We start from the raw sequence: 25,754 nt of genomic DNA, 5'->3' as shown, positions 1-25,754 counted from the left end.
AGCAGGGGAGAGCGGGCGGGAGAGAAGGAGAGAAAGATGTTACCCCTCCCCGCTCTCCCCTGCAGCTCCCCGCTCCGTGGCGGCACCCGAATCTTTAGACCCGAGCACAGCGATACTCGGATAAAGCCAATTACTCGAGCGAGTAGTGCTTATTCGAGTACGCTCGCTCATCTCTAAGTTACATACATCCTGCAGTGGAGACCCCCGACCTTTATTACCTGGAGAACATTGTAATATAACATTGATGCTGAGCTACATTGATGAATGATTCACATCTTTACATATATTCAACCCTTGGTCCCTCCGTGATTTTATTTGATAAACTGAAAAAAAAAAAAAATCGATTGCAGAACGTATTCTAGTCTTTCAAGGGTTTTCAGTATTGTTCTTCTTTCCTGTAGAAAAGGAAAAGATTGAGATGCAGCAAAGTAATTATTGTATAAATATCAGAATTGTATATCAAAGAAACCCGTCACTGACTGGAGGAACTTGCTACACAATACAGCAGGCGTTGGTTCCTTGGTAGAGATGAGCGAGCACCAAAATGCTCGGGTGCTCGTTGCTCGAGTCGAACTTTCCGCGATGCTCGAGGGTTCGTTTCGAGTAACGAACCCCATTGAAGTCAATGGGCGACCCGAGCATTTTTGTATATCGCCGATGCTCGGTAAGGTTTTCATTTATGAAAATCTGGGAAATTCAAGAAAGTGATGGGAACAACACAGAAACGGATAGGGCAGGCGAGGGGCTACATGTTGGGCTGCATCTCAAGTTCCCAGGTCCCACTATTAAGCCACAATAGCGGCAAGAGTGGGCCCACCCCCCAACAATTTTTACTTCTGAAAAACCCTCATTAGCAAGGCATACCTTAGCTAAGCACCACACTACCTCCAACAAAGCACAATCACTGCCTGCATGACACTCCGCTGCCACTTCTCCTGGGTAACATGCTGCCCCCCCCTTCCCCGCATGACCCAGTGTCCATAGCGCACACCAAAGTGTCCCTGTGCAGCCTTCAGCTGCTCTCATGCCACACGCTGGCCTCACAGCCACACCACCCTCATGTCTATTTATAAGTGCGTCTGTCATGAGGAGGAACTGGAGGCACACACTGCAGAGGGTTGGCATGGCCAGGCAGCGACCCTCTTTAAAAGGGGCGAGGCGATAGCCCACAATGCTGTACAGAAGCAATGAGAACTCCAATCCTGTGCCACCTCCATCAGGAGCTGCAAACGTGAGCATAGCAATGGGGAATCCATGTGCTACACAGTATTCATTCTGTCAAGGTGTTGCATAGCTCAATCCACACTGCAAGGGGAAAGCCGTCAGCGCTCTGCCCTCTACCCAATTCAGTCAGTGTCTTTGTGCCAGACAGGTCAAACACCGTGATGGGAACTAAGTTTGCACCAACAGCATAGGTGGGTCCTAGGAAGCCCAAGACATGAACCAAAAATTGATCTGAGCGGCCAAACATGGCAGACTTGCACCGCGCCCACAACATAGGCCTCGGCCCACAGATTCAGCAATCCTAGGCAGGAAGCGGACTTTCACTGCACCCAGGACATAGGCCTCTGCACAAACCCTCAGCAATCGCGTGCCTACAGCGGACTCCAATACTAGCGTAGCTATGCACGTCTCATTAGCGCTGTATTGCTCCTGTAGTTTGTCCCAATGCAGTGCCATGGATAGTAGAGCTAACGTCAGATTAAATACAGGTGGGCTTTGGCCCACACTGCATGCCCCAGTCAGACTGGGGTTCTTTAAAAGTTGACACAGGCAGGTACAACTCCGTGTGGACAGACAGCATGGGTGGGTCCCAGGAAGCCACCAGCGTTACATAAATAAATCCCATTGCATTGCCCAGCACAGCTGAGGTAACGTCAGATTAAATGCAGGTGGGCTTCGGCCCACACTGCATGCCCCAGTCTGACCGGGGTTTTTAATACATAGACACAGGCAGGTACAAATCCCTAATGTGAAGTCCGTGTGGACCCAAATCATGGGTGGCTCCCTGGAACCCACCGGCGGTACGTAAACAAATCCCATTGCAGTGCCCTGCTCAGCAGAGCTAACGTCAGATACAATAAAGGTGGGCTTCGGCCCACACTGCATGCCCGAGTCAGACTGGTAATATGTACCTTAACAGTAACCGCATTGGTGGGAAAGTGGTCGCGACTGCAGACCTAGTAGCGCGGTTTTATTTAGTTGGTTTTCAGAATGTGGCCAGGATTAAGTGGGCCGTGGCAGGGGGATGGGGGGGTGGCTCTCTTATTGTGTCGTTAAAGGTGAAATTCTTGGACTGCCACCAGACGGACCAATGCAAAGGCATTTGCCAAGAATGTTTTCATTGTTGGAGGAGGAGGAGGGGGGATGTTTTTTAGGCAGTACGTGTCCTCTCCACGTGTCCATGGTTATATGCACCTTAACAGTAACCGCGTTGGTGGCAAATGGCCTCGCTGCCATTATGTCTTTGGGAAGCCTCCGTTCCCCCCCCCCCCCAGTGACATAGCATTAGCAGCGGTATAGGCAGAGCCCAGAATTAGTAACATTTCAGCGGTAGCATTAGGGACAGGCCCCAGTAACATTTCAGTTCCAGAAGTGCAGACAGACCCCAGTCACATTTCATTGGCAGCAGTGCAGACAGACCCCAGTAACATTTCATTGGCAGCAGTGCAGACAGACCCCAGTCACATTTCATTGGCAGCAGTGCAGACAGACCCCAGTAACATTTCATTGGCAGCAGTGCAGACAGACCCCAGTGACATTTCATTGGCAGCAGTGCAGGCAGACCCCAGTAACATTTCATTGGCAGCAGTGCAGACAGACCCCAGTGACATTTCATTGGCAGCAGTGCAGACAGACCCCAGTAACATTTCATTGGCAGCAGTGCAGACAGACCCCAGTGACATTTCATTGGCAGCAGTGCAGACAGACCCAGTAACATTTCAGTTCCAGAAGTGCAGACAGACCCCAGTCACATTTCATTGGCAGCAGTGCAGACAGACCCCAGTGACATTTCATTGGCAGCAGTGCAGACAGACCCCAGTAACATTTCATTGGCAGCATTAGGGACAGGCCCCAGTAATTTTTCAGTAGCAACAGTATAGACAGACCCCTGTAACATTTCAGTTCCAGCCGTGCAGACAGACCCCAGTAACATTTCATTGGCAGCAGTGAAGACAGACCCCAGTAACATTTCAGTAGCAACAGTATGACAGACCCCAGTAAAACTTCAGTTCCAGAAGTGCAGACAGACCCCAGTGACATTTCATTGGCAGCAGTGCAGACAGACCCCAGTAACATTTCATTGGCAGCAGTGCAGACAGACCCCAGTAACATTAACGTAGAAGCAGTATGGGCAATGCAGCAGATTCACATTTCCCTGGCAGCAGTGTTGGGAGAGCACAGCATTTGTAACATTTCAGTAGTAGCAGTATAGACAGGCCCCAGTAACATTTTCGTCAAAGCAGTATGGGCAAAGCAGCAGATAAACATTTCCCTGGCAGCAGTGTAGGGAGAGCATAGTATTTGTAACATTTCTGTTATAGCAGTATAGACATGCCCCAGTAACATTTCCGTTGAAGCATTATGGGCAGAGCACAGTATTAGTTAAATTACAGTAGTAACAGTATACACCAACCAAGGTAAAATTTCAGGAGCAAAAGTATCGGCAGACCGAAGTAACATTTCTGTTGCAGAAGTCTAATCAGACCCCTCAAGCATTACAGTGGCAGAAGTATAGGTAGGCAGAACAGAGTTACATTTCTGTAGCACAAGTGTAGGCCAACCCCAGACACAGTGGTGTACCATGAGTGCAGGGAAAGCCCATAAAAATTACTTGGATTACATTGTAGGCGAGGGCCTGAAAAATTGGTGTACCGACAGTACAAATGTACCCCAGGAAAATTCCCCATGCCCAACCCAGAGGGCAGGTGAAACGCATTAATCGCTTAGCGTACTGTGGCTTAATTTTTTAACTAGGCCTGGAGGCAGCCCAGTCTAAAAAACAATTGGTTCAGTTGGACGTTTTAATGCTTTAATGAGAATTGAAACAGATAAATATTATTTAGAAAAGTTATATGAGCCTTTTGGCCCACAGAAAAATTGCCCATTCGCGGTGATTACAAGAGGTTTCAGGAGGAGGAGCCGGAGGAGGAGGACGAATATCATACACAGATTGACAAAGTTCTTTAGGCAGCGCTGCTGTCTGCTGGTGGAGAAGAGAAGTCTGGGGAAATCCAGGCTTTGTTCATCTTTATGAGTGTAAGCCTGTCGGCGCTGTCAGTTGACAGGCGGGTACGCTTGTCCGTGATGATTCCCCCAGCTGCACTAAACACCCTCTCTGACAAGACGCTAGCCGCAGGGCACGCCAACACCTCCAGGGCATACAGCGCGAGTTCGGGCCTTGTGTCCAGCTTTGACACCCAGTAGTTGTACGGAGCAGAGGAGTCACGGAGGACGGTAGTACGATCGGCTGCGTACTCCCTCACCATCTTTTTACAGTGCTCCCTCCAACTCAGCCTGGACTGGGGAGGTGTGAGACAGTCTTGCTGGGGAGCCATGAAGCTGGCAAAGGCCTTGGAGAGTGTTCCCCTGCCTGCGCTGAACATGCTGCCTGATGTCCGCGCCTCACCTTCTACGTGGCCCTCGGAACTGCGCCTTCTGCCACTAGCGCTATCAGATGGGAAGTTTATCATCAGTTTGTCCACCAGGACCCTGTGGTATTGCATCACTCTCAAACCCCTTTCCTCTTCGGGAATGAGAGTGGAAAGGTTCTCCTTATACCGGGGGTCAAGCAGTGTGTACACCCAGTAATCCGTAGTGGCCAGAATGCGTGTAACGCGAGGGTCACGAGAAAGGCATGCTAACATAAAGTCAGCCATGTGTGCCAGGGTACCTGTACGCAACATATGGCTGTCCTCACTAGGAAGATCACTTTGAGTGTCCTCCTCCTCCTCCTCCTCCTCAGGCCATACACGCTGAATGGATGAGAGGCAAGCTGCATGGGCACCCTCTGCAGTGGGCCCAGCTGTCTCTATCTCCTCAGGCTCCTCCCCCTCCTCCTCCTCCACGCGCTGAGATATAGACATGAGAGTGCTCTGACTATCCAGCGACATAATGTCTTCCCCGCCTCTGTTTGCGCCCGCAAAACATCAGCCTTTATGCTTTGCAGGGAACTTCTCAACAGGCATAGCAGGGGAATGGTGATGCTAATGATTGCAGCATCACCGCTCACCATCAGGGTGGGCTCCTCAAAGTTCCCAAGGACCTGGCAGATATCTGACATCCAGGCCCACTCCTCTGTAAAGAATTGAGTAGGCTGACTCCCACTTCGCCGCCCATGTTGGAGTTGGTATTCCACTATAGCTCTACGCTGCTCATACAGCCGGAACAACATGTGAAGCGTAGTGTTCGCAAAGCAGTCGGTGCACTGGCAGATTAAACCGATGTTGCAGGATGCGCAGGGTGGCAGCGTCCGTGTTGGACTTGCGGAAATGTGCGCTGACCCGGCGCACCTTTCCGAGGAGGTCTGACAAGTGTGGGTAGCCTTTCAAAAACCTTTGAACCACCAAATTAAAGACGTGGGCCAGGCATGGCACGTGCGTGAGGCTGCCGAGCTGCAGAGCCGCCACCAGGTTACGGCCGTTGTCACACACGACCATGCCCAGTTGGAGGCTCAGTGGCGAAAGCCAGCGGTCGGTCTGCTCTGTCAGACCGTGCAACAGTTCGTGGGCCGTGTGCCTCTTCTCTCCTAAGCTGAGTAGTTTCAGCATGGCCTGCTGACGGTTGGCCACCATTGTGCTGCCGCGTGACAACGACTGCTGGCGACGTGCTGCTGGTGACAAGTTTTGATTGCGAGGTAGAGGTTGCGTTGGAGAAGGAGGAGGAGGAAGGTTTAGTGGAGGTGGCATACAGCGCCGCAGATACCAGCACCGATCTGGGGCCTGCAATTCTGGGGGTGGGTAGTACATGAGCGGTCCCAGGCTCTGACTCGGTCCCAGCCTCCACTAAATTCACCCAATGTGCCGTCAGGGAGATATAGTGGCCCTGCCCGCCTGTGCTTGTCCACGTGTCCGTTGTTAAGTGGACCTTGGCAGTAACCGAGTTGGTGAGGGCGCGTACGATGTTGGGCGAGACGTGGTCGTGCAGGACTGGGACGGCACACCGGGAAAAATAGTGGCGACTGCGAACAGAGTAGCACGGGGCTGCCGCCGCCATCATGTTTTTGAACGCCTCAGTTTCCACCAGCCTGTAGGGGAGCATCTCCAGGCTGATCAATTTGGCTATGTGGACATTTACAGCTTGAGCATGCGGGTGCGTGACGGCGTATTTGCGCTTTCGCTCCAATGATTCTCTTAGCAACAGCTGGACGCTGCATTGAGAGACATTGCTGGATGGGGCCGAGGACAGCGGAGGTGAGGGTGTGGGTCCAGGCCAGGAGACGGTCGTGCCTGTGTCCTGAGAGGGGAGTTGGATCTCAGTGGCAAGTTGGGGCACAGTGGGAGAGGCAGTGGCGCAAGCTGGAGGCAGTGAACGGCCTTCGTCCCACCTTGTGGGGTGCTTGGCCATCATATGCCTGCGCATGCTGGTGGTGGTGAGGCTGGTGGTGGTGGCTCCCCAGCTAATCTTGGCAGGACAAAGGTTGCACACCACGGTTCGTCGGTCGTCCGCCATCTCAGTGAAAAACTGCCACACCGTAGAGCACCTTGGCCTCTGCATGGTGGCTTGGCGCGAGGGGGTGCTTTGGGAAACAGCTGGTGGATTATTCGCTCTTGCCCTGCCTCTACCCCTGACCACCCCACTGCCTTTTCCAACCTGTCCTGCGGTGCACTTGCCTCCCCCTCTGAAGACCTGTCCTTAGTTGGCTTATCACACCAGGTGGGCTCAGTCACCTCATCGTCCAGCGGCCCTTCCTCCGAATCCTCTGTGCGCTCCCCCCTCGGACTTACTCCAATCACTACTACCTCACTGATAGACAACTGTGTCTCATCGTCATCGTCCTCCTCACCCACTGAAAGCTCTTGAGACAGTTGCCGGAAGTCCCCAGCCTCATCACCCGGACCCCGGGAACTTTCCAAAGGTTGGGCATCGGTCACGACAAACTCCTCCGGTGGTGGAGGAACCATTGCTGCCCAATCTGGGCAGGGGCCCGAGAACAGTTCCTGGGAGTCAGTCTGCTCCTCAGAATGTCTCATTTTCATGGAGTGAGGAGGCTGGGAGGAAGGAGGAGCAGCAGCCAGAGGATTCAGAGTCGCAGCAGTGGACGGCGTAGAAGACTGGGTGGTAGATAGATTGCAGGATGCACTTTCTGCCATCCACGGCAGGACCTGCTCACACTGCTCATTTTTTTAATAAAGGTGTACGACGTGGACCCAAAAATTGCGATATGAAGCTGGGGACCCCAGAAACTGTCCTCTCTCCTACTCCCGCAGCAGCCGGCTGCGATTCACCTGGACCAGGAACTCGTCCTATGCCCACACCCTCACTTGGGACTCCGCGTCCTCGACCGCGACCGCGTCCACGTCCTCTGCCCCTACCCCTACCCCTCAGCATGCTGGATTAAGAATCGAGCTCAGACAGAGCGGGGTAAAAATGTTTGTGAATTATTGCCGTGCAGTTGGTGGCTGCCAGTGGTAATATAACGCTAAATGAAGCCAGAGATAAATTATAAGGAAGGCTGCACGCAGGCTAGGCTGTCAACTATGCAGTTTGGATGGGCGTGAAGTCCCACAGGCCACGCAGGCAAATGCACTGGGTAAGCGTTAGCCGTAAAAAGGAATTTTTTTTAAATCTCCTTATTTTACTCTGCAATGCAGGCTGAGGCTAAGCAGCGTGTATTGCACTTTCAATCTATGGGCGTCGGGCAGACCGTGAACGTCTGAGACAGCACACGTATAACAGAGCGTTGTAGAAAATGTGTAGTTTCTTGGCGTACACTTAGAGGCAGACTGCAGTGAGGCTACGCGAAGTGCGGACAGAAAAATATTTAAATGAAGGCTGCACGCAGGCTAGGCTGTGAACTATGCAGTTTGGATGGGCATGAAGTCCCACAGGCCACGCAGGCAAATGCACTGGGTAAGCGTTAGCCGTAAAAAGGAATTTTTAAAAAAATCTCCTTATTTTACTCTGCAATGCAGGCTGAGGCTAGGCAGTGTGTATTGCACTTTCAATCTATGGGCATCGGGCAGAACGTGAACTTCTGAGACAGCACACGTATAACAGAGCGTTGTAGAAAATGTGTGGTTTCTTGGCGTACACTTAGAGGCAGAGTGAACTGAGGCGACGCAAAGTGCGGTCAGAAAAATGTTTAAATGAAGGCTGCACGCAGGCTAGGCTTTGCAATGCAGAGGTACTACAACTCCCAGCAACCACGGAGTTAAATGCACACGGTCGCAGGTTGCCCTAAGAAGAACCATTGGGGTACTTGTAGACAGGATTCTACACTACCACTGTCCATGCCTGACCAATACTGCCCCTATACTCAAGTACAGACTGCAGCCTGAGAACGCTACAGCCTGCACGCCCGATATTCATAAAAAAAAATTGTGCAAAAGTGTTCACAGCAGCCACTACAGGTACTACAACTCCCAGCAACCACGGAGTTAAATGCACACGGTCGCAGGTTGCCCTAAGAAGAACCGTTGGGGTACTTGTAGACAGGATTCTACACTACTACTGTCCCTGCCTGACCAATACTGCCCCTATACTCAAGTACCGACTGCAGCCTGAGAACGCTACAGCCTGCACGCCTGATATACATTAAAAAAAAAAAATTGTGCAAAACTGCTCACAGCAGCCACAACAGTAATGCACTAGGTGAGCTGTGGCCCTAAGAAGGGCCATTGTGGTTCTTGAAGACGCTAACACTGTCCCTATAGTAGCAGAAGCATCAGCAGCACTTTCCCTGATCTCTCTTAGCGTGTGTCTGTGGTGAGCCACGGGCGGGGCAGATTTAAATACTCGGGAGTCACTTGATCTCGCCAGCCACTCACTGCAGGGGGGTGGGATAGGGCTGAAACGTCACAGGAGGAAGTTGTAATGCCTTCCCTGTGTTTCTATTGGCCAGAAAAGGGCACAAATTTCTCAGGGAAGGAAATGTAATGGAGTCGAGTGCCGCGTGGTACTCGACTCCATTAACGAGCATCCAGTAACGAGCATCTCGAACACCCTAATGCTCGAACGAGCATCAAGCTCGGACGAATGCGCTCGCTCATCTCTAATAGAGTAGCAGGTCGTCTGCAAAAAGAGCCATTTTGTGCTCTGTGTCCCCAATGCAATAGCCCGAAATAGAGCTATTTTGGTGAATTGCATTTGCAAGTGCCTCCATAGTAGGGACATATAGAAACAGTGACAGGGGGCATCCCTGTCTATTTCTGTTTTGGATTTGGATGGCGTCGGACAGGGCCTCATTGACTCTGATTCTGGCAGTGGGATTACAATACAGGGACATAATTCGTTCGCACATCTGTGTGCTGATTCAGGGTGTCAGGCAGGAAGTTCCAGCTGACCCTGTCGAACGCCTTTTCAGCATCGATCGTCAGGAGACACAGGGGGCTGTTAGCGTGTTTAGCTTGGGCACTTAGGGACCAAGATTTGATTGTGTTATCTCTAGCCTCTCTACTTGGAACGAAGCCGACCTGCTCCCTATGGATCAAATGTGGAATGGTGATTTGTAGGCGAGACACGATTAGTTTTCCAAATAGTTTGATATCTATGTTGAGGAGTGAGATTGGTCTATAGTTGCCGCACACCGAGGCATCCTTACCCGGTTTGGGTATGAAAGAGATATGGGCCATAAGCTCCTGGGCTGGGAATGGACATCCGTGTCCCACCGCGTTAAACGCCTTCAGTACCAAATCGGAGATCTCCTCTCTGAATGTTTTGTAAAATCTACCTATGAAGCCATCAGGGCCCGGGCTCTTGCTCACCTTTAAATTTGTTATGGCTTCTGTAAGTTCAGGAGGGGGAAAATCTGTCTCTAAATCTTCAGATTCCTCAGTAGACATTTTATCGGGGCCGTTAAGGTCAAGGTATGCCTCCGTCTCTGTCATGATGTTCTGGCTACTGTCCGACTGTTCTCCCTTGATGTTATATAGCTTGGTGTAGTAGCCCTTGAATTCCTCTAGAATATCTGAGGTGGCGTGGACCAGGCCTCCCCGTCCCTGTCTGGATTTTAGGGATGTGTGTCAACGGTGCTCTGGGATGAAGGGCTCTCGCTAACCATCTCCCACATTTGTCACTGCGCTCGAAGGCTCCCCGTTGTGGTCTGTCCCTTGAAGCCAGAGACCGTTGGTCAAGGATGGTCAGGATTTGTTGGCTTTTTGTGGAAATTTCTGCTTTAAGGACTTCCTGTTGCGACCTTTTATTGGCTGCTTCTTTGGACTTTAAGTTTTGTATTAATTTGCTTAGTTTTGCAGAATTGTCTTTTTTAAGTCTTGATCCATGCGAGATCAGGACCACTCTGAGTGCTTCCCACTGTATGGGGGCTCCTGTGTTGTCATTCTGGTGTGTTTCTGTGAGCTCAGCTATTGTTTTTTTGATGTCTAGTACACATAGGGAGTCTTTAAATAAGTTGTCTTTGAGTCTCCAGGAGAAACCTCCCCGGCGACCGCCCCAGTCCGAAAACCTACCGAACACTGGCCCGTAGTCCGACCAAATGAAATTACCCTGGAAACAATTCGGGGAGCAGTCTAAGAAACTCTGCGACACTAATAGCAGGTCTATTCTACTATATGAATTATGGGCCAAGAAGTGGAATGTGTAGTTCCTGATCCCCGGGTGTAGGATCCTCCATAAGTCAACCAGATGCATTGCATCCAGCGTACGTTTGAGTGAATGAAGTGCTGCTTGGGAGACAGAGGGCCCACCTAATGACTTGTCAGCCTCCGGGTCTAGAACCAGGTTGAGATCACCTCCAAGTAGGATTCTGGAGCCTCTAGCAAATTCCATCAGTGCCTGGAGGGTTCTCGTTGCACACGTAACTTGGTCCTGGTTTGGGAGGTAAACATTAGCTAAGGTTAATGGGTTTCCAGAAGCTACAATTCTCAAGAAAACATAGCGCCCATCTCGATCAATTTTAGAGTCCAGAACCTGATGGCCAAAGCCTTTATAAAGGGCTATAGACACACCTCCAGCTTTTTTAGAGGGATGTGGGCCATGGAACCAGGTGGGATAATATCTGAAGCGGCAGGCCGGAACACTGTCGTACCGAAAATGTGTTTCCTGGAACATGGCCACCATCACCCGTCTTTTGTGGAAGTGGAAAAGTATCTGATTCCTTTTCTGTGGGACATTTAGGCCTTTCACGTTAAAAGTACCGCATGTTAGGTCACCCATGGTGGCTGGAGGAGGGAAGGACTTTCAAACATGTGTCTAGCCACCCCCTGTAAGAAAAAAGGGGGGGAGGAAGAAAGGCAAAAAGGGAAGAGGGGTGGGAGGAAACAATAGGAAGACGAGACATGGGTATACAACAAATAAGACATACGGGTCCTATCGTTATATGACAAACATCGACGACCTGTAAAGCCCTCACTTCCCGCTGGGGCTGTGGAAGCAAACAACCTTTCAAACAAACGAACGACCACCCCCTCCACCCGTGCTGTGAATTAAACTTCTTGAAGGAAAACTTTTATCAACCCCTAACAAGTCCGGGACCCCTCTCAGACAGGTTCAGATCTGCTTAGCAAGATAAATGAAGGTAGGCGGCAGCGTATCTTCATGTGAGGTTGCTAGCTGGAGGTCGGCGTGTCCCCGATGATTTTTGGCATGATGGTCAGCGTTGTGGCCCCTGTCCTGCCTTTTGCCACTCGTTTCTGGGTAGAGGAATTGGCAGGGAGCATGAACTTGGCCACTCGGGGAGAGACACAGAGGGTAGCTCAAATATGGTCAGGAAGTTCATTAAGTCGCCCAGGCCTCTAAATGTGGCAGATTTGCCTTCATTGTTGGCATGGAGCTGGAACGGGAATCCCCAGTGATAATTAATTTACCTCTCTCTTAGGAGAGCCAATAATGGCTTCAGGGCTTTTCGTAGCTGAAGAGTGCGGCGAGAGAGGTCAGATAAGATCAACAGCGGTGTTCCCGAAATGATAATTTTCTCGCTCCTCTAGCTTGCTGTAGGATCTGTTCCTTGATTTAATAAAAATGGATCCTGCATATCACATCTCTAGGCCTGCTGGAATCAGTGGGTTTCGGGCCCAAGGAGCAGTGGATTCTATCTATCTCGATAGCTGTATCGGGTGGTTTCTGGAGCAGATCGTTGAAGAACTCGCGTGCCCAAACCTCCAGTTGGAAGGGAATAATGTCCTCAGTGAGACCCCTGATCCTCACATTGTTTTTGCGATGACGATTCTCAAGATCATCTAACATAGAATACAGCTCCGAGATCTGTTGTGACTGTTGATGCAGCTCCTGTGAATGTAAGTCTTTGGTATTAAATATTTGGTCGTGTGTTTCCTCTATCTCCTCTACTCTCTACCCTATGTTGCGAATATCTTGCTGCAGGGCCACAATGTCCTTTTTGTGTGATGCTTCCATTTTTAGGAAAAGCTCATTGATTTTGTTCTTGTTGGGAAAGCACGTAAGTGCTCCCTCCAGTCCCAGTTGTCTTGGGATACACTGGGCTCTGGACGTTGGGCAGGCCGACGTGCGGTTTTGCAGGGGAGATCTGTGGCTCTTCTGCTGGGTCTGGTGGCCCTGATAGCAGACTCTTTTCTTTCTTCCCCATATTACTACTTGCTGGAGAAGGGTAGCAGGGGGTGTCAGGGAGGGCTATTACCTTTAAATTTATGTCTCCATTAGGGCTGGTGGGGCGTGGGTGTTGTAGGGGGATCGCCTTTAAGCTGTCCTCCTGGGGGATAATAGTGAGCTTTATTTTCAACCCCTCCTGACTCGTTTAAGCCCTGGCAAGTTTTGGGGATTGTGGGGAGGCCCCACCCCCCGCTCTGGCTTGCTGAACGGGCTGCATTCCGGGGTCTCGCCAGGTCACATACTGTGGTGCGCTGTGTACCTTCTGTGAGGCTTCCCAGGGGCTTCCCTCCTGCTCCGCTGTCAGGGCGTGGTCATCCAGAGGATCCCAGGTCTCCCCATTGGACACCGCTCTCTACCTGCAGGATGCTACCGCTTTCCCCGGGCACCTCTCCGCTGGCCGCCTGGTTCCAGAGCACTCTGCCACCGGCCGATCACGTGGGCGCCCTACTTCACCTCTATCAGCGCCATCTTGCCCAGCTCTCTGCACGCTCCATGTTCTGCTGGGGGACGGAGGTAGGCAGAAAGGCTCCCTCCTTGCCCGATCAGGGTCTTCTTCGGCATCTCTTGGAGCTTTCTTTTCACCATCTCCATCGCTATCGGGGTCCCTTAGTCATCCAGGGTCTGTGAAGCAGCGCCGGTATAGGGAGCGGTGCATACACACGTCCTAGCTGCTCATTCGCAAGCCATGCTCCTCCTCTCTAATTATTTTTAATCCTGTTTTTGGGAGGCCAGATGAAGAGAAAATGTCTATGAGGGCAAATGTTTTTGCAGCATTTAAGTGTAGAAGGTTCACTAGTTCTTATTTAATCATTCCATTTTTGAAAAAAGAAGACCCACCCATGTGACAATCTAAGAGCAAATATACCTTCTAGTTAATGAGGGGGACGGGTGTGATAACATGGTTAGAAGTCCATGATATTCTATCCCCTGAGGTGATGTGCAGCTTTACCGGGGAGAATGAACACTGACAAATCATTCTTCTCTCCCTGTCCATCCTTGCTTGTACACCCACTACCCAGAGTGGGCTGAAGTGACACCTGCAATTTTAGTACATAGTTTTCACTTCAGCCTGCTCAATTTCTGCCTAGAATGGAGTGACCACTACAGTTCTGGTCTTAGATTTCAAACAAGACCAAAGCCACAGCTCTAGTTCTTTTCTGGGCAGAGACAGAGATGTTGGAATAGTACCCAAACCCTGCATGAAAAACGCTCAGGCAAAACTGTACAGTTTTTTTTTTCTAGCCTAAGAAACATTTGTAAAAAAAACTGTTAACTGGTTAATAGCTTTGGATAGATGTGTTGGAGTGACCTATAAATCTAGCCAATCTGGGTGAAGAGAAGCCAGCAGGAATCCGCTTTGATGACTCTCCTCTCTGATCCTATAATATATTAAACTCCTAGGTAATCTAGGGCCAAAATATTGCTAAATAGAATCGTCCTCTGGAAGTCCTGGTGCTCCTCAGTGCCTCGCTGTTTAAAGCATAAACCTCATTTCATATTATTAAAAGCATGCTCCATGTAAATTACATACATACACCTGTATACATATAATTCAATCTTGGTCCAATCGACCATATCACAGTATTATAGATTCCTACTGCAGATCAATCTATACTGAATAGAAAACAATGATTGGAATTCCATTCTGTGTGTGGCATATTGCTAAGGGGGAGCAGACAAAGCTGTGTCATACACAACAGCCATTTTAAAATCCACCATCTTGGAACCTAGCTGATATTTTCTAATGGGCAGAGGTGCATGTGTATTTGATGGATAATTTGATGAGGAATCCAAATTTGTGATGTATCTTTATAGCTGGCAAAAGTTAAAGGGGTTGTCCCGCGCCGAAACGGGGTTTTTTTTTTTTCAACCCCCCCCCCCCCCCCCGTTCGGCGCGAGACAACCCCGATGCAGGGACGTACAGAAAGCTTACCGGAGCGCTTACCTTAATCCCCGCGCTCCGGTGACTTCTCTACTTACCTGTGAAGATGGCCGCCGGAATCCTCTTCCTCCGTGGACCGCAGCTCTTCTGTGCGGTCCATTGCCGATTCCAGCCTCCTGATTGGCTGGAATCGGCACGTGACGGGGCGGAGCTACACGGAGCCTGCATTCTGCACGAGCGGCTCCATTGAAGAGAGCAGAAGACCAGGACTGCGCAAGCACGGCTAATTTGGCCATCGGAGGGCGAAAATTAGTCGGCTCCATGGAGACGAGGACGCCAGCAACGGAGCAGGTAAGTAAAAAACTTTTTATAACTTCTGTATGGCTCATAATTAATGCACAATGTATATTACAAAGTGCATTATTATGGCCATACAGAAGTGTATAGACCCACTTGCTGCCGCGGGACAACCCCTTTAATACTTTTGGACCACTTTGAAAAACCCATTTTTTTCAATGGGTCTATTTACAAGGGTGACTTTTCCCTCAGTATGATGCTGCTAAATGGAAAAATTTCAGCATGCACTATTTCCGTGCAAGTCTCACATGAGAGTAGTCCATGCAAATGTTCAGTTTTCCCGCACATCGCACAGAACGCGGGGAGATGTCTGTGTGCAGTGTAATGCAAGTGGAGCTCAAGAATGTTGAATGTGACTCCTTTTCACCTGCCCAAATACGGTCCGATAGGGAAACTAAGATTTTACATTTTGCTGTTGCATTTTAAAAACCATGAATCCTTTAGTTCTGTTTCACAAAAAAGTCAAGTGATTTTTTGCGACAATGCCACAAATCGCATGTATGCGAAGTCCATGCTTTTCTATGGGTTACTTCTAGAGATGAGCGAGCGTACTCGGATAAGCACTACTCGCTCGAGTAATGTGCTTTATCCGAGTATCGCTGTGCTCGGGGCTAAAGATTCGGGTGCCGGCACGGAGCGGGGAGCTGCAGGGGAGAGCGGGGAGGAACGGAGGTAAGATCTTTCTCTCCCTCTCTCCCGCCCGCTCTCCCCTGCTCCCCGCTGCGACTCACCTGTCAGCCGCAGCCGCACCCGAATCTTTAGCCCCGAGCACAGCGATACTCGGATAAAGCCAATTACTCGAGCGAGTAGTGCTTATCCGAGTACACTCGCTCATCTCTAAGTTACTTCACATTTCCGATGTTTTGTAGAATGGGACATTGTGAGTCAGAAACTTTGCGTGTTTCGTGATATGCCAGCGACTTGTGACGATGTTTTGTAGCCCATGTTTCCCTATGGAGCCCTTCTCTCTGTTGCATTGCATCACACAAAAATATGGTTTACCTACTGTAAGAAAAGCCCTAAACTAAGCCCTAGCAGGAGAAAAAAGCAAATACCTCACCTAAGAAGCACTGTCAGCTCTGCTACATCTACTCTCCGAACCCCGGTAGTTGTCTTCGGCATCTCTTCTAGCCGGGGTTTAGAAAATCACTGCATCCAGCAAGCACTGGCTTTGATTAGCTGAGTGCCACACCTTCAGCAAATCAGAGTCAGCGCTCCATGAACCAATCACAGCCATTCATTGAATGAATGTGATTGGTACGTCGAGCGCTGGCTCTAATTTGCTGAGTGCCACGTTTCCTGGAGGCAGGATTTTTCAATCCTCCTGGCCAGGAGACATGCCTGAAGACCAGTGCTGGGGAATTAGACAGCCCCATTCCCCCTGACAATCCTTGCACATGGTGCTAGAAAGTCACAAGACTTTCAAGCACCCCTTGAGACATTGTAGTGCCACAAAATCGCAATATATCACTGCGAGAAAATGTAGCAATATCAAATGGACCGCCGCGCATGTAAAACAAGCCTTAAAAACATAAAGCAAAATACTGATGTGAAGAAGCTTTAATCAAATTCATTCCATGCAGAGCATGAAATAAAGGCCCATTTAGACGCAACGATTATCGCTAAAAAGATGTCTTTTAAGTGACTTTTGAACGATAATCATTGTGTCATTTAAGAGCAAGATGATCGCTCAAACATTAAGTGATCACCTTGCGCTCCCAGCAGAGGGTGCAGAGGACAAGCAGGGAGCCGCTTGTTCTCTGCATTCAGCTGTTCCCCTCTGGAAGAGCCCATCTGTCATACAGCTGAGCGCTCCCAGTAGAGAATGCAGAAGACAAGCGGGGTGTCTTCCAGCTGGTTTCTGCACGGAGTGCCAGACTGTTATACAGCCGAGCGCTCCGAACAGGCTATGGAGAACACAGCTGGACAGCTCCGCTCTTTATATCCAGCCTGTCATCAGGGAGCGGGATACAGCTGAAACAATAATATGAGCTGTATCCTGCTGTGAATCCCTGATAAGGCTCATCACTGTCTTTCAGCATGCTGCAAAACAACAATGAGCGACAGCATAATGAAAAATGCATGACTTCAGTGCAGTTAGATACAACCATTGTCACTCAAAAGACGGCTTTTGAGCAAATTTTGAGCAATAATCATATCGAAATGCTCAACATCTATCTGCTCAATATTTCTGAATATAAATTATTACTCCACTTTGTAAAGTTCCCCTAGATGAAACAAGATGAAGGATTCAGAACTCAAACTCCTGACCCCCAATGTATTTCTCCAGCTGTATACTTTCTATAAACCAGTTTCTGTACATGTCCTCAGTCCATCTGTTACACTGTGTCTCCAGCACAATAATATGTCCCGGATTCTTCAGGTTTCACTCCAGTAAGTTTTACATAAACTTCCCCTTTTATTTGTGTCTCTTGATAGAGTTAGACGTCCCTGAAGAGACTGAGCATAGTAGGTGTCTTCATCATAATCTATTAGCCCCAACCACTCCAGGCCTTTCCCATCACATTGTCTGACCCAGTTTACACTCCACATGTTAGTGCTGTCAGTGAGGGAGGCACCGCTCACTTTACAGGTCTTCTCCAGAGTCTCTGTAGGTTTCACAGTCCCAGGACCAGACACCACTAGTGAGATCTCTGCAGCGACACCTGGAAATAAACACAAATTACTTCATTCTTTAATAGATCTGAAATCTACAATTATTCCTAGAAGTTGTGTGATATTGGCAGGAAATCAGACTCACATTGTAGAGATGATATAACACAGAGTAACCAAAGGAGACTCTTCATGATTGGGCGGAGGAGATAGAACAAGTCAGTTCCAGGTCTGGGTGAACAGTTCCTGATCAGTGGACACTTCTACTTCTCTACTTATACAGGAAGTTATTTACATACATTTACATACATCCTGCCGTGGAGACCCCCGACCTTTATTACCTGGAGAACATGGTAATATAACATTGGTGCTGAGCTACATTGATGAATCATTCACATCTTTACATATATTCAACCCTCGGTCCCTCTGTGATTTTATTTGCCAAGTGATCAAGTTAAGAACAATTATTCAAGTAATCCTCGTGCATCAGTCAGATAATCTACTTTCCTGGAGGAAAAGGGAAAGATCCTCCACCTCTACTGATGAGCTATTACATATCAGGAGATGTCAGTAATCATATGTTGTGTTTTAGGAATGATGGACAGTGATGGTGGATTCCACGTGGGGTTAAAATCTGCCATAACAATTCTGCATCAAAATCTGCATGTTTTAGGATGGAGTCACAGAGGCATAAACAGATTAACGCATGCCTTTAATCTACTTATTAGTGCAATGAGTGTTGCATTTTTGCGACAACCTGTGTGTGCTCTTTCCATATGCAAGTCATGCAAAAAAACCCCACACCAACGTGATCCCATTGATTTCAATGGAAAATTAAGATAAATTAGTTTGATATATGCTATGTTGGTGCACAATACGCACGTAAGTAAGACATTCTGCACATTTTTTTAGCATGACCAAATGCGTGCGGCAGGGGCGTACCTAAAGGCTAAGGGGCCCGGGTGCAAAAGTTCAGCTGCCCCCCCCCCCCCCTCCATCTGTACCCGTACCTATACCTAAACCGTGCTAATTTACAAATATGATGCAGCCCCTTGGCGTAAGCCTTCTCATTATGACTCCTTTCCTTGACTACGTAAAAACCTGTTGGTAATGTCTTAGGCCGCTTTCACACGGCCGCAAATATTGAGCGAGATTTGTGCGTTGCAAGACGTACAAATCGCACATGAATATGACCCCATTGTTTTGAATACGATCATACACAGGAGCGTTTTTTTTTTGTTTGTTTTTTCTTCGCATCGCATGAGAATATGATGATGTGAAGCGGGCTGGTTTTAACACAACAACCCCTCACATCCGTGGGGACGGCACACATTGACGAGTGTGATATGGGGCATAGTTTTACGGCCCAATATCAGACTCACTTGTGTGAAATTAGCCTAAGGCCGGCTGCACATGGCTGGATGTGCATTCCGGAATATGGACCAGGCATCCGCCTACGGATTCCGCAGCATGTACCGCACATAACATGCTATGGAAAAGCGTGTTTTCCTCTACACGAGCGGAAAGCAATTGTGGTTTTCCACTCACGGAGGAAAAGTCACGGCATGCTGTACTCTAGTGCAGATTCTGCACGGACGGCCTCTGTTGAACTCAATGCAAGCCGTGCGACCCGCTGCCCTGACCTTGCGGAAAAGTCGCAGGCACCCACGTCATCTCCTAGCGACGGCGCGGGAAAGTCAGTGATTAAAACTGTACTGTATACCAGCTGCACATATATAATTATATACAGGAGATACACAGGTTACACCAGCATAGTACATATCACTATATACAGGATGTATATCCCCCTATATATAGTGGTATGTCCCATGCTGGTGTAACCTGTGTATCTCCTGTATATAATTATATATATTCAGGAGAGGTATAACTTATACCAGCTGCACATATATAATTATATACAGGAGATACACAGGTTACACCAGCGTGGGACATACCACTATATACAGGGGGATATACATCCTGTATATAGTGATATGTACTATGCTGGTGTAACCTGTGTATCTCCTGTATATAATTATATATGTACAGCTGGTATAACTTATACCAGCCATACACATAATTACAATTTCTTCTCTACTCACCTCTGCAGCAGTCTCTGGGCAGCCTGTAATGGAAAGTCCCCTGTCCTTTAATCACATGACCAGGCTGATCACATGACCAGAGCCTGGTCATGTGATCTGCAGCCACAGGTCCTACCTCAGGTCCTGTGCATCAAGCGCGCCGGAGGCCTATTAACACTAATCGCTTCAGTTATGCACGCTGCCGATTCCAGCCAATGAGGTGGCTGGAATCGGCACCACGTGACTACACAGCGTGCACGCGCATTGTCTTCAGCAGCCGTGCACTACACAGTACAGTTAAGCAACACGGGGTTAGGTTTAGGGTTAGGTTTAAGGTTATGGTTTAGGGTTAGGTTTAGAGTTAGGTGTAGGGTTAGTTTGAGGGTTTAGGGTTAGTGTTTAGGGTTAGGTTTAGGGTTTAGGGTTAGGTTTAGCTAACCCTAACCCTAAACCTAACCCCGTGTTGCTTAAGTGTAGTGTGTAGTGCACGTCTGCTTAACTGTACTGTGTAGTGCATGGCTGCTGAAGGCAATGCGCGTGCACGCTGTGTAGTCACATGGTGCCGATTCCAGCCACCTTATTGTCTGGAATTGGCAGCGTGCATAACTGAAGCGATTACTGTTAATATGCGCGCCGGAGGTGAGTAGAGCCGCACTAGCCCCACCCTGGTTATCGCTGGTCAGCAGAGACTGATAGACTGCAGCTGTGACCACTCACAGCTGCAGCCTATCAGTGGGAGGCCCACGCCGTGGGAGTCTGCAGCCTGTAATTGGCTGCTGACTGCAGTTGTAACAGCCCTCCCCCCTGCTCTTGCCGACCTGCGGCGCTGCCTCCCGTCTTTCTCCTCTCCCTCCTCCCCTCTCAGCCATCATGCGGCCAATAGCGCCGGTCCATGGGGGCCCCTCAGCTCAAGGGCCGGGTCGCCGTTGCGACCCCTGCTTCCCCTCACCGTACGCCAGTGGCGTGCGCAAAATATGTACATGTAAACAAACCCATTGAAATCAGTGGGCTCCATTCACTGCATATTGCAAGAACAAATTTTGCATACACAATACGCTGCGCAAATGCTTTCATGTGAACCCGGCCTTACCTGTGTATGTTGGTGAGGATTTGCCATGAAAATAGCAGAGACATGCTGTGGATCCCACTCTTTGTAATGCAAATGGAGTCATCTGCAGCAATTCTGCAAACCTGCACCAAAATCTGCATGAAATCCACATGTAGTATCTGAGTTTTCATGTTGATGTGTTTGTAGCAGATTTTCCACCACGTGTGACTCTACGTAGGCTGATAACAGATGATAATAGAATATACAGCGATTGTTTACACATGTGTCATCTGTGTGTGCAGAACATAAATGTGAATAGCTTCATTGGTTATAATGGGTCTGTACATGGGCCATGTGATACACGGACTACAAAGATGCTTGGGTGAAAGGCCCTAAAAGAGAATGTACTCTATAATCAGAAAATACTCTATTGTATAAATAAAGTTTTTATTTTAAAGGGGTTGTCAGAGAGAAAGCTTTATTTGTAAAAACTGGTCCCATAAAGTAAAAAACAAGTAAAGACGTCTTTGAACTCCCAGCAATTCCCAAGGAACAGCTGCAGATCTATCTAAAATTTTGTTTTAAAAGCAATGTCATGGACTTTGCAAAGAACAAATTCTACCAGGTGAACAGAACAGCCGAGCACGGGCCTTCTCCAAGGAAACGCTGTAGCACTACAGATGTTTCTTGTGCTGTAAAAGATTTCTGGTTTGGGTAAAGGAAACATGTCGGAAGCCTGGGAAGGGGAGCAGCAGCAGGACCACCATCACTAACAGCAGCTGGAGGGCAGAGTGTTCTGGTGGAAACATGAGAGTTGTAGCTACATACTTCTGTATTGATATATTTTTAATTTGAGGGGAAGTATAAGGAGACAAGATGTTGGAAGCATGAGAAGGAGGGCAGCAGCAGCACCACTATCAATTTTCCCAAACCCCACTGTAGATGCATACGGTCTGCAAATAATTTGTAGTGACCATATTGGCAACTTTGAATGACGTCTGAGGCCACAAACAGAGAACTGCCATATTCCCCGTGTCAAGGTGTATCTTGTTTGTCTATTTTGCTGCTCTATATGTTGACGGCAGCAGAAATATCCCCTCTCCCAATGTACAGACCACGTTTTCTATAGGCATATAAACATGATACAGCACCTTCCTCTGCTCCCTCCATAGAAACCTGTTCTATGCTGGTATACAAGCTTTCATTCCAGCGGCGATATATCCTCTGTAGAATATCTGCCCCTATTAGCCAAATACCTTGTGTTATACAGGCATATAAATGTGATGCAGCTTTTATTGTCCTGTGCTTAACTGGAAGTAAAATTGCCGCTGGTTACACTGTGCCTATGTCATATATGGCTAGGTCATGTAATATAGGCGTCCAATGAAACTGTTCCCCATATGCAAGATGGAGGACAAATTTAGTGACATTAGCATGGCATCCTGGCTGCTGATTGGCTGCACACTGACCTTTAGCAGGCATTATAGGAAATTCGATTTTTGACTGAACTGATTTGATTTAAGAAAATTAAGGATGATTTTATCACCCTGCTGATCAAGCTGAGCAACACTATATAGGAGATGTCTTTTTGCGGAGACAGCGGAGAGGCGATTTCACGCTATCTTCCGCTTCCGCGGAAGATAGCGTGAACGGACGGCTTCCATTGACTGCAATGGAAGCCGTCCGCGCGTACACCCGCGGCAAATAGAGCATGCCGCGGGTGAGGACGGGTCATTTGTCTCCCTTGTCTCCTCACTATCCCACAACCCCAAACAACTCTTTGAGACCTTTCACTCCCTCCTCAGCCCCAAGGAATAGGCCCCTGCGACAGACCTGACTGCTGGAGAACTAGCTGACTATTTCAAAGACAAAATCGACCACATTCGAAAATAAATCTTTGAAAGCTGCATGGTTAGCCCTGATCCCAGTTTCATCAGCACTGCACACAGCACCTACTCACTATCTACGCTAGAACCAACGACCGAGGAAGAAGTCTCCAGGCTCCTTTCCGCTGCCCGCCCCACCACCTGCGCTAGCGACCCTCTCCCCTCTCACTTCCTCCGCTCCCTTTCCCCAGCTCTCATTACTCACCTCACTACAATCTGCAACCTCTCCCTAACCTCTGGCACTTTTCCCTCCTCATTCAAAAACTCCATTATATCCCCTCTGATTAAAAAACCAACCCTGGACCCGACTGATGCTGCCAACTACCGACCCGTCTCAAACCTCCCCTTTATCTCCAAATTACTGGAACGCCTGGTCTACTCCCGCCTTACTCGCTTTCTCTCTGACAACTCACTCCTCGACCCCCTCCAGTTTGGTTTCCGCTCTCTGCACTCGACTGAAACTGCCCTTACAAAAGTAACAAATGACCTGATGACTGCAAAGTCGAGAGGTGATTACTCCCTACTAATCCTCCTTGACCTGTCTGCTGCATTTGACACTGTCGACCATAATCTCCTTCTCACTATGCTCCACTCTATTGGTTTAAAGGATACTGCTCTCTCCTGGTTCTCTTCCTACCTCTCTGACCGCTCTTTCAGTGTTTCTTTTGCTGGTTCTATCACTGCTCCACTTCCTCTCGCTATCGGGGTACCCCAGGGCTCGGTCCTTGGTCCCCTTCTTTTCTCTATCTATACTGCCCCAATTGGACAAACCATCCACAAATTTGGCCTCCAATACCATCTCTACGCTGATGACACCCAACTATACACCTCCTCTCGTGAGATCTCTGGACCATTCCTCCAAAATATCACCGACTGTCTGTCCGCTGTCTCTAACACTATGTCCTCCCTTTTTCTCAAACTAAACCTCTCTAAAACTGACCTCCTTGTCTTTCCACCTTCTAACCGACCTCCCCTCAACATCTCCATTCCAGTGTCTGGGACCATTATAACCCCCAGACGGCATGCCCGATGTCTTGGGGTCACACTGGACTCTGACCTCTCCTTTGCCCCCCATATCCAATCTGTGGCCCAAACATGCCACACGCACCTCAGAAATATTGCTAAAATACGTCCGTTCCTCACCACGGACACGCTAAAGACGCTCGTGGTTGCCCTCATCCACTCCCGGCTTGACTACTGCAACTCGCTACTCATTGGCCTCCCCCGCACTAGACTCGCTCCGCTCCAATCCATACTAAATGCAGCAGCTAGACTCATTTTTCTATCCAGTCGTTACTCAGACGCCTCTGCATTATGCCAGTCGCTGCATTGGCCGCCCATCCACTGCAGAACTAAATTTAAACTCCTCGGGGGGCGTGGCCTAACCCGAGCACAGGACAGATGCAAGTCAGGAGTGCTCCCACACAAACAAAGCATTATCTGCGATTTTCTGAAGCAAGGGGGCCCTACATCATCCCCAAAACACCACCAGCATCACCCCAGAGCTGAGAGGAACAGAACGAGGGGCTGCATTACCCACTAGGACAAACCAGCAGATTGCGGCCCAGCAGTGAGAATTGAAGCAGGGGACTCGATTTGCAGGAAGACCCACAAGCAGATGCTGCTGAGAGAGGCCAGGAGGCAGGAGGAAAGCCTACAGACCACCCGCGGCTGGAGCAGAACCCCTGACAGAAGAACCAAGAGGAGATAGAGGTGAGGTGATACCAGAAGGAGGGTCCACCGGCCCCCCCGGCGGGACCCGCGAGCACCGACCACGGGCTGCAGGGCAGACACAGAGAGCCTCTATAGCAAGCTAGGCAGCTCCTTGCAGTAACTAGGACTGCCAGCAGTGAGAGACAGAGGAGTGAGAGAACTCAGAGTAAAACAATAGAAGACAGGCAGCCAGGGAGAGAAACAAAGGCCATTCATTTACATCACAATACCTGGGCTTAGAGAAGCAGCCCATACCCTGCATAACAGCTCCCCTCCCCCTCCAGCCACACCTGCAGTAAGAACCCTCATTAACATCACAAGCAGCCCACACCTGGCTTAGCAGATTCCCCCTCCTCCAGCCACAAACAAAGAAAAAAAGAAGCTGAGGGTCACCCATCCCCTCCCTTCTACTCAATAAGGGCGAGCACCCACTGGCGTTTTTTTACCTGCGTTTTGCGTTTTGCGTTTTTCCTGCACAGGCATAGAGATAACATGTGTTCCTGTCCACTGGCGTTTTTTTTGCGTTGCGTTTGCGTTTTTAACATAGGAACTGTCAGTTGCATATGTGTCCTTATTTTTCTCCTAATGCACCCATGAAAGTCAATGGAAATTAATGGAAAAGCCGCGAAAACGCCGCAAAAACGCGTTTTTTTCCCGCGGATAACGCAAACGCCAGTGGGTGCTCGCCCTAACACAGGGGAAATAAGAAAAAAAAGAGAGACTGCTTACTGGCTCTGGTGGCACTTCAGAGCACTGTCCCTGCCCTCACAGCATCCTGCTCCAAGCTGTAAAGTTAGTTGCTCTATATACAAGCTGCTTGTTCTGTACCCCAAAACGGTACTTTGCTGATTCACTGCCACCTGGTGGTGAATTCAAGACATTACATCAATCAATGCAAACTTCAGGGCTAGTTTACTACACAAGATCTGTTACCAGTATTCTAGATCCTAAACAGAGCCGGGCTGACTTGCTGCCACCTAGTGGTGAAATCAAGAAAATACATCAATGAGAGCCTGCAGCGGGAACAAACGCCATTTCTTTTAAAACAACCCCGCTACTACAACACAACACAAGCGAGCATACTAAAGTAGAGGGTGGGAAAAAAAAGACAGAGCTCATAAAGGACAGAATGATAGGACGCCAGCCCTCCTAAACTAAGTCTGCAATTCCCCTGGAGGTGGGACATCACGCATGCCCACTTTTTATAAACTCCCTAAAAGCGAACAAACCGGAGTAACAGAGGACATTTCCTCCACTTTTCCTTCTGCTCCGGGGGAACTGGGGTGTAAAAACCCATTAAGCAGCACAACCTGCCGAAACAGCAACATATTTTGCTCATTACATAGACCTGGCGGGTGACCTTGACCCCTGATTCATAAGCCAACAACAGATCGTAACTGTTTGACAACCCAAGGCCTGGGAAAAAGTAC

Source organism: Eleutherodactylus coqui, chromosome 5, assembly GCF_035609145.1.
Source record: "Eleutherodactylus coqui strain aEleCoq1 chromosome 5, aEleCoq1.hap1, whole genome shotgun sequence".
Lineage (NCBI taxonomy): Eukaryota > Metazoa > Chordata > Amphibia > Anura > Eleutherodactylidae > Eleutherodactylus > Eleutherodactylus coqui.
The sequence above is the reverse complement of the archived record's forward strand: the minus strand, read 5'-3'. Positions refer to the sequence as shown.